The sequence below is a fragment of the Lissotriton vulgaris genome, unplaced genomic scaffold, assembly GCF_964263255.1.
Source record: "Lissotriton vulgaris unplaced genomic scaffold, aLisVul1.2 SCAFFOLD_1120, whole genome shotgun sequence".
In the NCBI taxonomy this organism is placed as follows: Eukaryota; Metazoa; Chordata; class Amphibia; order Caudata; family Salamandridae; genus Lissotriton; species Lissotriton vulgaris.
Window position 1 is genome coordinate 617,786 of NW_028250926.1, and position 13,975 is coordinate 631,760.

A 13,975-nucleotide genomic window follows, 5' to 3' on the forward strand; every position below is an offset into this window, starting at 1 on the left:
GCCCCCTCAAAACACATTGACACTCTAACAGTTAGTGGAAAAGTGTGTAGATCTTTTATTTGTGAATGCTGTTAGATCTCTCAGGCAGCAAAAGAGTTCCTTTTAGGGCTGGTTGGGGTTGAAGACCTCTGTGCGTGTTGGGGTGGGGGAGGGAGAGGGGCTGGTAAGATGGCTACTCAGTTCTGCAATCACACAAGTGGTTCCCCACAATCACAGGAATAACCCCTCTTCAACGTCTGAGAATACTGTACCAAACAGAGTATGGGTTTAATGTAGCGCTCGCTATGGAACGAGGGTTTTCTAGGTGCTGAAGCACCAACCTCTGTGAATGGGCCAGGAGTCGTGAGTGTGTTTTTAAGTCTTGTGCAACCCTAGCTACTAAATAATGGGATGCACGGGGGAATAAAGTGAGGGGAACAAAGACTTGTTGGTAGAGTATGGGGCACAATGCACACCCGCCTGGCTTAAGAATACTACGGAAGCTTGACATCGCCTTTTTATCCCATCATCTGTTACCGCTCTATTGATGTACCAAATAGTTCTCAGTGTGAGCAAATGTCTCCACGAGAGGACAACAACACCTCCCAAAACTGGGCATCCTTTTTACAAACCATATTTTCATGAGTTCTGGTGCAATTGACTTATTTGAAGCGTACGAAGACTGCAACTCCTAGAATGCACTAGATTTTTTTAAATGAAGAGCTAAGCTACGGAAATACAGTATGCTGCCCAGATCACGCATGCGCAGCCATCCTTCTGCCCTAAGTGAGGTGTGACTTACTAGGGCCCATGAAGGTGAAGGTCTGGTGTGCCTCCTAACCTCGGAGAATTCACGTTTTTCTACATAGATTAGTTAACAGCATTCTGAAAATGTGGAATTCTGGAACAGCAAGGGTTTGTTCACATGCTGCTGCTTGGAAAAGGAGGGTGCCATCCAAAGTATGCCACTGGCAAACAAGCGTTTGCAATGCAATAGATCTCGAATTTTTTCAACTTTCACCTTTTGGTATTGTAAATGACAATGCCTTTTATTGTTGAATGTGTTTTTAAACGCATAAATTAAAGGCATTGTCATTTACAATGGCAATAGCTCAAAATCTCGCAAATGCGGGCCCTATTGCATTGCCAATGCCTGTTTTTAATCTTCTGCTTTCCTCTTGTAAATTGTTGGCATACATGCGACTCCATGCAGGCAGGGTGAACAGACTGAAGGAAGAGGGCAGCAGCGGGGGCGGAGGGACGTGGTTGGGGAAGTACAGAGCGGGGCAGGCGAGCTCGAGATCTCCAATGGAAACGCGGGGGAGGAGCGGGAGGGGGGACAGCGGTTCAGGGCGGGAAGTTTAGGAAAAGCAAGAGTGGGCCGGGCTGTGACCAGGTGTCCTTGAGCCGTTGACGCGAGAAGGGGGCGGTGAAAAGGTCTGAAAGTAACGGTCGGTCGGTGTGACGAGATCTTCTCCGCTGGCTGCTGCGACGCACCGGGTCCTGTGCCCCTCTGAGGACGCATCGGACATCCCGACGGACCCCGCCCAGCCCCGGGGCCGTCAACAAACCGTCTCCTCGAGCGCAGAACAGCGGCAGCTCCCCCGGGACTGCCACAGCCTGTCAGTGAGGCGGAAAGAGGCCCGAGGCCGACAGGAGGGAGCCGGAGCCTCGGTGAGGAGAAGGCCTCACCTCAACGAGGCCCGCACGAGCTGCCACGACCCCGACGGCACCGTGAGGGAGCTGGTGAACGCCGCCATACCGGAGACGAGGGCCTTCAGGTACAGGTGGGCTGTTGAGTTCCCGCCCTCCTTAGCCACACCGGCCAGACACACTCACACTCAGAGCGCGACGACTCTCGTTCCTTGCAGGCGGGGGCGCCAGTGCGCGTCACAACGGACGTGCGAGCGCGTGCAGCGAAGGCGGCCATCTTAGAAGGACAGGCGAGGTCCAGGCTCAGCCGCCCTCACACGGCGTCTAATTTATCTCCTATAGTTCCAGAGCCCCAACGTCGTAAAAACTCCAGGAATCATTACACGCCTAAAAGAGCTTCGCAAAGGAACGGAACGACGTTTTATTTTAACAGAGAGAGTACACAACTTTTTACAGATCTTCACAGGGAAAGTTGGAGTCTATTTTCGATTCTGATTAGCAGTGAACGTAAAGAGCTCCTGCCATTTCAGAAGAGTGATTCACAAGAATCAGCATCACCCTTTGACCCCGCAGGAAGGGATATTTGGCGGTCATCTTGCCCCACCTCACTTGAGTACAACAATTTGGTGGATTAGTTGCTATTGTAGATTGGCAAAGAGATGAATCTAAATGCTCTCCCACCGTTTGACATGTCCGAGACCTGGAACCTGGGCCCCAGATGGCGAAAATGGATTAGAAAATTTGACAATCACGTGGCCATCACAGGTGCATCTAAAAAAATGCAATTGAACTTACTGCTACACTGGGTTGGTCCTGAGGTGGATAATATCATAGACACGTTCACACAGGAGGAGAGAGAAGATGTCACAAAACTGAAGAAAGCCCTCAGTGCGTGCTTTGAACCAAGAAAGGACCTTCAGCACCTGCGTTACCAGTTCCATTCTGCAAAGCAAGGCCCAGATGAATCCATGGAGGCCTTTGTACTGCGTTTGAAAATTTTGGCATTAGATTGTGACTTTGATAAATATTCCACAGAAGAAGCAATCCAATCACAGGTAATCGTGGGGTGTGCATCTCCCACACTCCGAAATCAGCTGTTGGGGAAGACTACTAAGATAGCTGACATTCAGCAGAGTGAAAGCATTCGTGTGCAGTCAGATGCAATAAAAATAAGCACCAAAGAGCACGCACACAATGACCAAGGAAATGAAGTGCAGGGAGCGCCACACTTGAGTAGATCGAAAACAAAGAAACCTGTTGCACAATGTGACAGGTGTGGGGGCCAGTGGCCACATGATGGTCAGTGCCCTGCCATGGGTCACACTTGTGGTTATTGTGGGAAGGAGAACCACTACCAGTCTGTGTGTAGGGGTAAAACAGCACCTGGCACCTGCTCTGGCAAAGCAGGGAGCAAGCCAAGCAAACGGGACGAGATTTCTGGCAAACATACACAAGACCAAAAATCCATAGACAACCACGTGCAAAAACAGAAGCCTAGGCCATCACGCTCTTCGTCACCCGCTGAGGGATGGGTTGGTGGCTTTCAAATTCCCGGAAAAAAGGGTGGCCTTAGGCTTATAGTAAATGTAGCAAACAAGCCGATTGAATGTCTAATCAGCACAGGTTCTACGATAAACGTTGTGGATTCGGTCACATACAGCAGTCTTTCCCCTCTGCCGCCCCTGAGAGCCACTAGAATGAAGATATATTCTCTTATGGGCCCATTGTTATCATGCAGAGGAAAGTTCGATGTTAAGCTGGCATTTGGAGATCGGGTGATAATGAGTGAAATGTACGTACTTGATGATTTGTGGGCTGTAGATGGATACCTAATAGGAAATCCATCAATACAGGAGCTGAGGCTAGTGACATTTAAGTTTTAAGTTTTTTGGTTTGCCTGAAGTAAATGATCAACAGGAAGAGGACATTTAAGGCAGGCACACTGGCCTATTTCCCCTCGGGACAGCAAGTGGACGGAGGGAGGAAAGCTCGACACTTTTTGCCATAATTAAAAAAGAATTTGGAACACAATTTCACACTTTGCTTGGTATTAAGAACCAATGTCTTTTGTTGTGTTGAATTTGAATAAAGATAGTTAAAGGCAAGAAGTAGTCTGGTGTGCTTACTACTGGCACCCCCAACCAAAGGTAAACAAAGATTAAGGTCTACAGGAAATATGATGTATTAAGGCTAGTGAGTAGCCCGTCCAAGGTCTTAGAGAAGTAGGTGTGCCGTTCTGACTAGACCAGTATTTTAATATCAAGCGTTGTAAAAGAGTTGGTAAAATCATCAAAGGCCTTTTTTAAATAATATAAAAAGCGTAAGAACTACAAGAAATCAATTCAACCTTATTTTAGAGTGTACCAAACTTTTCCTAACTGTCTAGGTAAGCAAGAGGGGGCATAATTGCTAAGTTCAAAAAGACTATAGAGGATTTTATATAAATACTTGTTACAGTATCAACTTCTGGCTATCCCAGAATCTCAGCTCCTGAACAAATGAAAATGGATATTCTTCAATATTAACCGTGCAACCCGAACAAGGCTCTCAATTCATAAGGGCTCAAGAAAGTAGGAACGAGATTGAGCTCCTCTGGATGGGATGGGGGCGTAGTTGGAGGGAACTGTGGTCTACAGGAAGTATTTTAGATATGAGTAGAAAAACAGTGCGCTAATCTACATTAACCCAATTTTGGGGAATTGTATTGAAAATACAAATCCAAGGGTAATGTGTAAACTGTATTCAACATCTGGTATAGTTGCCAAATTTCTGATCTTATTAGCTGAATGGAATGTGCATGGCCTTTCACTGTTGCTGGCTGTGTTTTTGTGTGGATATTTAGAATTTTCTTTCTTTAAGGATTTTGTGTTTACTCTCTGGAGGTGTCTACTTGATTCCCTTAAATCCCAACCTGTCCGTCAAAAATAAGAGTGAAGGCCTGTGCCTTCCCCACTTGTTCACCTCTCCTTGTTACTTTAGGAAATCATTTTCTGCGTGGTTGTGTTGGATTATTTTAGTACTATGTGCACTTTCCCCCTGCTAACCAGCTGTAGAGTGTCTGTGCTACCCATTTTAACATGGTCGGGTTGGCAAACTCCTAAATTATTTTACTTGCCTCTAAGGGCCATATGTATCAAGGAACCAATTTGCGATTCTGTAATAGAGATTTTTAAGAAATCGCTATTTCAGAATCGCAAATTGGTATGTATCAAGAAAATCGCAATTTTTTTAGCGATTTCTTGATATTCCTTAATTGCGAATTCGCAATTAAGAAATACCTTCCCATTCATTTCTATGGGCCAGGTGGCCCATAGGAAGGAATGGGAATTTTTTCGCAATTTGCGATTCGCAATTTGCTAATCGCAAATTGAGAATAATTTCAAGGGTGCCGGGGTGTCCAAAGGACACCCTGATGCACCCCTGAAATAAGCATAGGTGCACATGTGGTGAACATACATGCCCTAAGGGCATGTATGTGCGTCACATGACACTTTGAAAAATGCAAAAATGTGCATTTTTCAAGGAATTCGCAATTCCTTAAGGCCATTTAGCAAATTTTTTTGGCTTCTTACATTGCATTTAAGGAATCGCAAAATTTGCTATTCCTTAAATGCAATCGCAAAATAAGGAATCGCAAATTTAGCGATTCCTTATTTTGCATGCAGATTTGTGTGATACATGCCATTTTGTGAAAATGCGTTCGCAAACGCCGAAATTCTGCGAATTTCGGCGTTTGCGAACGCATTTGGGCATGATACATATGGCCCAATGTCCCTAGAATATTGTACAAAATGTATCTAGAACGTAGAGGTTAAGTACCTTTAGAGGACTGCAGCACCTAATGTGCCAGCCACTACAGTGGTAGTGCAAACATGGCTCAAGCCTAACATTGTAGCCTACATAGCAGTGTCAAAACTGCAATTTGACTTCTCAAAATAAGCCTTTTGAAAGGTCAAAATGTCCCTGTTCACTATTAATATCGCCCTATGTAGACCAAGGCATGATGCATGCTATTTAATACTAGGACATGTAGAAATGTTATGTTAACATGTCCGTAAAGTGCCTAGCACCCAAAGATTATGGCAGGCCTATCTTTGCTATGTAGAAAGCCATTAAAAATATTGTATCTCAGGAATGGAATGAGCTAGAAAAATAAACAATTATTAGTTATGAAAAATCCAATTCAATAGTGAAGTCAGATTTGTAATAAATATTAAGCAAAAAGTTACCTTTACAAAATTACCCTTTATCTGCTCGAAGTTCCTGGAAGCTAAATTTACATTTGCTCTCCCACTTCTGCCAGCCAATAGTTAGCATTTGAATAGTTGTGAAAAAGGTGCAAAAAGCCTCCCAGAAGCAAAAAAAAAATAGGCTTACCTGAATGGGCAGAGATGACTACTCTGAACTTCCCAGAATATGAAGGTTGTTCTTTCAGTTACCTTGTCCTCTCATCCCATTTGCTAATTGATTTATTGCACCACTACTTAAAACCTTTCATCTAGTGCATCCAGGAGAATGGCAGAAAGATGAGGGGCATTTTTCCTAGTTGGGTTGTCGGGCCATGGGCCAGATCCAGACCTTCTGCCTTTTCATCATCTTTGACGCTTATCCTCCTGTCCCTCCTTGGAGCCTACTCCCCAGTTTCTGTTCCAAGGTAGGTTGTATATTTGGTATGACATGTGCATGCCATCAAATGGTTGGGATTTTGTCGCTTGTGGGTGGGTGGACTCTGTATTCTTTTCTCTGGCAGCTTAACTTTGTTTCCAAGGCATGGGCTTTTCTAGCTCTCTAGATGTCTAAGAGTGTCCAGCAGGGTAAGGCCCTATCGCTTCTAAGTATACCACATATAGCAATCTGTTGGTGGACTAGTAGTGTCTCATGCAGGTTAGAGCTCTGGTGACTCTGGGTGGACACCAAACACCAGACTCAAAGTGCCCAGTTGGTTTAGGCCATTTAGTCCAAGGTTGCTTCAAATTAGTTATATCTCGTTAGCTTAATAGTGCATTGGGTAGATTGGACTTCTGCTGTTCTTGGGTGAACTAGTGAAATAGTTTGTATACTGTTGGTTCCCTTTAATGCACACAAATGAGGGTTTCTACTTGTGCAGTTAATCTTTAAAGCTGAGTTGCATATCAATAGGTAGACTTAAACTTGCATAGCAGTTTGAATGAAAGGATGCCTTTTGCTTAAGTGTACTATGCAGTACTCCTTTTTACTGGAAGCTCATGCATATGTACAGCAACAAAAACAAGATTCGAGCGAAACTCTGTTCCTCAAGCACAACATTTGCACTACTCAAGAAGGCCATGTGGTAGACCCTTTGTAGCATGCTGCCCATCCACTATTATCTTCTGTACATTTTCAGGGGTATGAAGCACTATATAAATACAATTACTATATGAGAGGAGGAATTGACTTTTTTATAGGAAAGGCGTGGTTGGCTGTGGTATGCAAGAATTGAGGATACAGTGTGACCTAAATGAAGAGAAGATCTTTTGGAACAGTAGAGGGACTGATGGTCTGTGGACACTGGGACGTCTGAGACAAAATCGACTGGGGTCTGCAGGGAGAGAATAGTGGTAAAAACTAATCAGAGACCGGTACGTGCACGTAAAGATGTGAATGGTCTGTAAGAACATACACTGTGGTCTGTAGATGACATAAAGTTGAAAAGAAAGGATGACAGATGGAAGACTGCAAGGAGGCTCACCTCAGCCTGCCCATTCATTCATTGAACCATCCGCTTTTCATCTTCACTCACTATTCTCCATGGGCAATTATCCTCCTAGCTCTGTCACATTAAACATTTGCCTTGTCCCTCCATTGTAGGCTCAATTCCCTGCCTTTTACCTCCATTCATCATGCATATTCTCCCCTAGTTGTGTCTCTCCCTTATGCAGTAACTCTTAGGACCTGCTTCAGATCCTATCCCTCCAACACCATCAGTTCTTTGTACCACCTTTTCATCCACTCCATGTCTACTGTTTATCTCACACAGACATTTAAGTGGGTTGTGAATGTAGGGGACTTACTCTTCCTTACACTAACTACTTTCACGGTCCATCAAACCATCATCATAGTGGACATCAGATAGGGTACACATTTTACCTCTGATATTGTCTAAAGAATTGAAGTGTTTTGGTGGTAAGACGTCAGCATGGGTTATAGGCAGGGCACTGAAACCATGTGGCAGCGCTGACTATATTATTCAGCAAGGAAACGTAAATTAATATGGCAGTATTTGGTGATTTTGTATTTTTTACTCACATCAATGAAATACCTTATTAGTACCAGGTACCATCTAAATACAGCAATCAGCAACTGGAAGGTGACCAATTATTAGCTGATAATGGCTTGTCACTACACATTACCATGTGTGGCCCTTTTTCTTTGGAAAATATTGATGTGTTTGCTTTGAAAGCCAGTTGTTATGAAATATGCAGATTATGCAGTCAATGGTAGATTAAGTGCAAGTGCTGTGAATCTTTAATATTGTGGAAAATACTGCAACAGCAGTATCACATAATTCCAGTGGCCTTTAATGGGAACTGGATCAGGAGTCCTGGGTCACACAGTTATTGCCAGAAACCAATTGCACCTGTTTCAGCCCTTTGTCACCATTGACCTACAGTTGTACCCAAAATACCCAGTATGCAATACTTTAGCATTTGATCCTCAAAGTTGTGAAAAAGAGCGAACCACGCCTTACTCTAGAAGCGGTGTGGTAATAGAGACCCAGAACTCAAACAAATAGCATGCCATTAATGAATGTATGAAGGTATTGCGCTTGCGTTTATCACGCATGCCTTTGGAACGCCCTCATTAGAACAAACGCGTCTTTAGCATGCATTCGTTCTGCACATAAGTTGGTATAACGACTTGCCATATAGGAGTGCTGGGTTTTGGAATAGTTTAATTTACTATTCCAACTCCAGTCTGCGCAACAGCAGGGAAGGTCTTGGACTTTAATTCCAACAGCAATCCATCAATGCGCCTCCCTAAAGAAAGTTGTTGTAACGACTTGTGTGCAGAACGAATGCATGCTAAAGACGCGTTTGCTCTGTTGCCAGAGCTGTGAAGGCACAGCGTGATTGACACTTCTACCTAGAGGATGTTTCCCGCCATTAATAAATGCTCAACCAATGCTTTCTTCTAAAATAGAAAGTACTACAAACACAATACTGTATGTTCAGTGTCATAGCTTTAGTATCGACCTCGCTTTTTGAGGGTTATCAGAAGTCCATGGCTACTGGTGATGAGTGGTTCATGCTAGTGCTGAATTAAGGTCCCTATTTATGTGCCATAGGCTCATTCTCGCGATGTCTCATGACTCGTATGCGAAGCTGCCTCTGGTGCACTGTCGGACTTGTAATCCTTGGACTTGGTGGTAGGAAGCCAATTGTAACTTAGGGCCTGATTTAGATTTCAGCAGATGGGTTACTCCGTCGCAACAGTGCCAGATATCCTGTCCAGCAAAATATAAATCAAATGAGGGTGGTGAGGCACACTGGTGAATCCAGAGTATTTCAAAAGTTCATAAAGTTAAGCTTCTTGGGTGCACTCGAGGTATCCCCCTCTGACCTAAAGGGAGTGAGTCCAAAATGTATGTACTTGGTGTCCTCTGTTGCACACCGTAGGACGTAGGTGGTGGTAATGACCTTGTTAGGTTAAAGAAATTTCCACAAATTAATTCGAGCTGTTTGAATTCCAAAAAGAATCAGAGAGATCAGAATCAAGAAATAGTATGGGATGTAGCGTCCTTAATCACTGTGTTTCCCCGCTTGGTTTCCACCTGGTAAGAACTATAGCAGTACCGTCCTTTATCGGCATGCTTTTCACAGCACTTTTTCTTTACCACGCCGCTTGGAAACGGCTTTCTTACTCTTTTCACTCGTGCCGGTGCACACTTCTCGTGTTTACGATCTTTTTTTATCTGGTATGGTTATTGATCTCGCTCCTCCGCTCTAGTCCATAGGCACGCTACCTCCCATACTGAGCACTACGTATTTCGTATTCACACTGCTTCTAACATAGCTCCACGCTGATTATGTCACCGATTCGCACCGTCCTTAACCACCACTTTAACCTTGATGCTGTACACACATTATAAGTTGCACTTGCCAGAAGGCTCTATTTCTTGATTCTGATCTCTATTCATCCACTTACAGGATAAACAATCCCCTGATGAAGAGTCTCTGACTCTAAATGCATTGGGATTATCCATGGGATTATGTACACAATGTGTTGGGACCTTAAGATTCATGTCTAAATGAAGAAAATAATCATACATGAGAAGTATCATTATGATCTATATTAATCAATAAACAAGATTCTTTTTGGAATTCAAACAGCTCGAATTTATTTGTGGAACTTTCTTTAACCCAACAAGGTCTTTATGACCACCTACGGTGTGCAACAGAGGGACACTAAGTACATCCCAACAAGGTCTTTATGACCACCTACGGTGTGCAACAGAGGGACACTAAGTACATCCCAACAAGGTCTTCATGACCACCTACGGTGTGCAACAGAGGGACACTAAGTACATACACTTAGGGGCTCATTATGATTGCGGATTTTCCGCATCCTTCGGGCCGGCGGAAGCCAACGCCGGGCCGGAGGATGCGGAAAATCCGCAGCGGACCCACCAAAGACCCACCGCCACATTAGGATGGCTGGTGGGTCCTGGTTTCCGTCTGCAGCTTTTCCTCCGCGGTTGGCTTACAACCGCGGAGGAAAAGCACTAATCTGGTGACGGTGTCTCTCAGACACCGTCCGCCAGATTAGTATGTGCCTGCAAACATGCTTTTCCGCGGCGGCTTTTCCGCCGTGGAAAAGCATGTGTAACTTCACTGCGGGGGCCCGTTGCGGGCCCCCTAGGTGAAGGGGGGTGGGGGTGCACATGGGGGGTACCTATGGTACCCCCTGCATTTGTATGCAGAAAGCGGCAGGCACCGCACGGTGCCTGCCTCTTTCTGCATGCCAATGCAATGCGTGCATTTTTAACATTGCCGCGGGTGCAGCTTGAAGCCGCACCCGCCGCAATGTTAAAAATAGAGGATGTGACCGCCACCCTGGTGGTCACATCCTAATCGCACAGGAGGGGACTCCGCAGCCTATGCGGACGTCCCCTCCTCCTCAATGATCCGTCCGCGATCATAATCGGCCCCTTAGTGCTGCATACACCAAAATATAAATCCCATAGAATATTATGGGATTTATATTTCGGCGGACAGGAAATCAGTCACCGTTTTGCCTTAGTAACTCGTCCGCCGAAATCTAAACCAGGTCCTTAATTACATCCCTAAAGAATATACTCTTCCGATGTCCTTTTAGTGATTGAAAGTCAGATTTCTGATGGTCCACAGTCTTTTGAAAGTTTTTCTCACCCGTTTGTCTTGTTCTCCCCATGGCGTGCTCATATGTCAGGTGCTTCCACCGCGCTCACTCCTTTTCTGTCTGATGTGGATTCGAACAGACATACATTTTTGCCCTGGTGGTTTGTGCTGGGCAGTAAAAGCTATGGGGTTGCTGCTGGTGACAGGAATGAGTATTAATTGTGGCCACTCTCCCTATTTAGTTAATAGGAATAACCTGCACCCGTTACTAGATTTATCTGCTTCCACTTTTTCCCAGTCCCTAAGGAGGACATTAGTCATTTCTGTCCCAACACCATAGTTGCAGGAGAGATGAGCAGTGTCTGCATGGATTGTTGGGAAAGGAAAGACAAGGCAAGAAAATAAGAGGAAAGTGGGGGTCCTCCTCCTGTTTGGTTGTTGTGTTCTTAGACCAGGCATTACCCGAACCCAATTTGCCAGCTGAACTGACCAATTCCCAAAACAAGGCCGAGTGACTAACCCAGCCCACGAATTTCTGTGTACATGCACATCTGGGCATGTACAACTGTGCCACATACACATACATGCCCTAAGGGCATGTATGTGTGTCACATGGCACTAAAGCCAGAAACAGGGGTGCAACAGGGTGTCAAAGTGACACCCTGTCCCCCTTGGAAATTCGGTATTTTTACTGATTCGGTAATTACCGAATCGGTATTTCCTATTGAATCCTATGGGCTTAAAGGCCCATAGGAATCAATGGCACATTTTTACAGTTTTTTTTTTCCTACATAGCAATTACCAATTATTAAATACCGAAAGGGTAAAATTCGGTATTTACCATTCGGTAATTTGCTATTACCTACATCTAGCACCTGGTCCTGTATCATGGGGGTATGGTCTGGGTCCTGCAAGGAGAACAGTTGGGCAGGAGACTCTATGTAGGGAGGCCTCTAGGAAGTGAGAATGTGCTGGGGACGGCAGGAAATGGGTGAAGGCGTGCAGGATGATAGGGCAGAAAGAAAGGTGGACAAGGTTAAGGCTGAAAGGGTAGGAGTGGGGACAGAAGGGAAGGATGAGGAGAACATTTGGAAGGGTGGCAGCAGGGCACTAGTCCTAAAACATTATTGAGGACTAATTAGCATATGTAATGACATCACATGCAGTGACTTCTCGGGAAGTGGTGTCACAGGAAGTACAATTGTACCCCTATAGCATCCCAAATGTAAACGGGGTTGCTCTGCTTTACAGCCAAAGCTAAGATATTGTACATATCAATCTTTAAATGTAGAGAAGCCCATGACTGGTCACCATCTCTGACAATGAGAGTCAAGTGTAGAAGAGGTTGTACTTGGCCAAGTTTGCAGAGCCATAGTAGGACGGACGCCAGATCCACAGCTGTGGCCCAGGAACCCTTGCTTGTCCCATATCCCTTCAAATGGGTCTCAACATCATGGGTGCTCTGCTAATATGAAGACAGCAAAAGCGCGTACTAGAAAAGCCCAAAATATTTTGCACATAAACCTGGGGTTGGAACATGAGAGTGTTGGGCTATGGGAAGTGAACAGATAGGTAAGAACATGAAAAGCGAGATAAGGCACGACAGCGAAAAAGAGAAGCAAAAAGTCTTGGACAAAGGAGAGATGAGAGAGCATATAGGAACAGGAGAAGAGAGCGAAAAGATGCAGGCATTGTCGTGTAGACGACACGCAGCACGCAGTAATTACTCGGGACACAGATCGGGTAGGTGTACATGTGCTTCTTTATTTCGGCTTCTCGTCAGTCCGTCAGGGCACGTCTGTCCTCGTCCTGCTGCATAATGTCCTTTCCTGTCCCCCGACAGGAAGTGGTGTCCGGTGACCTGGTCACCACCCTGTGACCCACAGGGTCCTAGTGTCCAGCGTCTGTCGTCATCTGTCTTGGTCATCACATCTCCCCCCTTGTTACAACAAATACTTTCCCCATGCACAAGTCCTTGCCCCACACTGTGGAACGCCTGTGAGACGGTGCGGGAGAGAGAGAGAGAGAGAGTCTCTACATTTCTTCTAGCAGTCTCTTTGTCTTTTTGCATTCTCTTCTTGGTCTTTGTTCTCCGCTCTGCTCTGGTCCTCCACCTTCTTCTTTGTGTGTTGTCACTTCTCCGTTTGTTCCTTGCTCTCTTTCCTCCACTTCCGCTGTTGTTATTGCTCTTTCTCCTTCCATTTTGAGCTCCTTGAAATGTGAGCTGTTTCTTGTTATCTTCCGATGGTCTGAGACTGCGGTCACCATTGACCCGTTTACTCCAGTTACTACCAGCGGCTCCTTTGAAAAAGGGCTGTCGGATTTTCTTTGCTGTGTTTGCTTCACTATTACTATGTCTCCTTCCTTTAGTTGGTGTTCAGCTGCATGTCTCTTTTTGTCAGCATATTCTTTCATTTTCTTTTTCTCTTTGTTGTCTCTTTCTGCGATCTCTTGTCTGTTGGTGTCTGCTGTGGCTTTTCTCTGTGGTAGCCTCGTCTTGCTTGTTCTTCCTAACACCAGTTCTGCTGGGCATTTGCCCGTGGTGCTATGAGGGGTGTTCCTATAGTCTCGTAGTACTTGACACAGCGCTTGTCCAATGGAGATCTGTGTCAATTTTGCTCGCTGGATGGCCCTTTTGATGGTCCCCATGAATCGTTCTGCCATTCCGTTGGCTTGTGGCCACAGTGGGGTTATTTTCCTGTGTTTGATCCCCAGGTAGTCCATGAACCTGCGGAACTCTTCTCCTGAAAATGGAGGGCCATTGTCTGTTTTCAGTGTTTGTGGTGAGCCCCAGGCAGCAAATATGTCGTCCAGCACTGGTAAGGTGGCGTTTGCCGATGTCGATGCCACTTCCCTCACTACTGGGAATCTTGAAAATTCGTCAATGACTACCAGCAAGTATTTTCCAGTCTCCAGTGGCCCATAGAAGTCTGCCGCTAGTTCAGTCCATACTGCCAATGGCAGTTCCGACATCCTCAGCGGTGTGGGCTTACTGGATGATCCAG

The 13,975-nt window shown here is 45.3% G+C and overlaps 1 pseudogene; it reads left to right on the top strand.

Moving 5' to 3' along the window:
- The first annotated feature begins 2,057 nt into the window (after positions 1 to 2,057).
- LOC147663079 (uncharacterized) lies at positions 2,058 to 3,564 on the top strand (annotated as a pseudogene).
- Positions 3,565 to 13,975: the final 10,411 nt, after the last annotated feature.